Here is a 2,231-nt window from a genome sequence, read left to right on the forward strand (position 1 = left end):
TGCAAGAAGTATCACACCGAACATCGGTGTAAGTCCTTCTTTTATACATTTTTACAGACATTAAAAGATGGGAGGTACATGGTTACAGAGTTTTAAGTACATATATGGTCATTTTTGGAACAAAGCAAACTCATGGGAGGGGCTACAACACCACTGGTCAGTTTGGTGGAACATTCCTAAGTGATGACTGGTCAGTCTGAACTGCGCATGTGCGAGCTTGACCATTTCTAAAAATAGCCTGTTGCTGGGCAAACTCGAGTGGTCAGTGGTACAGAGGACGGACAAAAGGGCATGTTGACCACGAGGCGACGCATTCTCTAAAATGGCCGCCGTAACATACAAAATGGTGTTAAACAACTATGGTCAAGATAAGGGAATAATGTGTAGCAAAGCTTAACGCTAACCCGATCATTGTCAAATTACGACACCCTGGCTCAGGAGAATAATCACTTACGGGTTGTATATCTGTTCAGTAAATCTGGCGAAAATCCCTTGTTGCTCCACCTCTGTTATCAACGACCGCTTAAGTGCATCTGCTTAAAGTTTTGGACGTGCGCGGCAGTATACGGGGGATCTCTCTTCCCTGCGTTGGAGATGGGACTACACTCACAGTGTAAATCGACTCGGAAAATCACTGCCCACAATTGGAAATCCGCCATATTGGAACGGTGCATTCCTGTATATCGTCATACCCGGTAATACAGGAAAAAGCACGCTAAAATCATCTGGGCTCACATATTCTCTTAGAAAATACTACGGTCTCAAAAAATACTAACAATTACATATGTTCCCAATATATGAAATTGATATTGAAAGAATGCTAACTACTATAACAGCCTACCGAAAGCCACATTCTCAATTAATACAGGAGGTGGCCCAATGTCTATTTAACAGGCTATATTTATATGAAAAATATACACATCCCACACAGAGGACGGACAGAAAAAGGAAACTAAATAGAATAATAGATAAATAAATGGGCAGTCAACCCATCATGCCAGCTTACTCCCAACAAATAAAGCGTTGAGCAATCTATCTAAAAAAGATATATATATATATATTATATACACATGTACACAACGCAATGTATTATACATGGTGGCTAAGCCCATTAACATAACTATAATTATAAATAAAAATTATAAAAAATATTGGATGATTTTTTAAGGGAAACAGCACAACCTATCTTCTGCAGCGCAGGTTCAAATACCCCGCTCTCCTTAAACCTTATGTAGGGGAAAAGCCTGCATATGTCCAGTTCAAGTGTCTCATACAATCTACAGATGTTAAATTAATGCCCAAATCCAGCACCTCCCAAACGGTCAAAATGTACATTGTCATACAGTCTGCATGTAAACAAGAACAATGGGCCAACATACATGTCAACACAATGTCAACATGCATCTACCCTTCACATTGCAGAGGGACATACAACACCTCCAGCAGAGCACAGAACACCACTCATCAGTGATGCCGGAGAGGACAACCACACCTTCTACACTGACGCCCTACAACAGCCTATGCACAACCCACGCAATGCACCACCTGGACCAGGGGAACACAGACCCTGCAACAGATCACACAGCAGGAAGCACCCGCAAGCACGGCTGGCTCCCAACACCTTACCGACCCACACATGGCATCCCAATGCCAGGTGTCTGAATGCCAACAGGAGGTAGCCGAACAGGAGCGGGTGGGGTCCAAACTCATGGAAGGCGAACTAGATCACATACGTGCGTGTCTAATACCATTCAGGGACCACCTACACCCCACAAAGGATGAGTATATTGCATCTGCTCTTTGGGGGGTAAAGCATGCACTTCTATTCATTTGTTATGTCTGTTCTCTGCGGGAGGACAACTCACACTTTTGAAGACCATGCTATACATAGTCTGTGAGGGAGGGAAGCTTGCATTGGTGTTGCTCATGCTGCATATGTTCAGTTATCAAGGCAAGCTTCCACTGGTGATGTCCAGGCAGCATATGTTCAATAATCAAGGGAAGCTTGCACTGGTGATGTCCATGTAGGACATGTTCTATTATAAGAGGAAATTTGCACTGGTGACGCTAATGTCACACATTTTCTTTACCAGAGTGAAACACACATTTCTGATTGACATGCTGGGCCCACTCTATCATGAGGTGAACACTGCAATGTTGATGCCCAAGGTGTACCTTTTGTCATAGTGAGGGAGTCTTGCTCAGTTAATGCCCTTGAGGTGCTTGGTGTG

The sequence above is a fragment of the Lissotriton vulgaris genome, unplaced genomic scaffold (genome assembly GCF_964263255.1).
Source record: "Lissotriton vulgaris unplaced genomic scaffold, aLisVul1.2 SCAFFOLD_448, whole genome shotgun sequence".
In the NCBI taxonomy this organism is placed as follows: Eukaryota; Metazoa; Chordata; class Amphibia; order Caudata; family Salamandridae; genus Lissotriton; species Lissotriton vulgaris.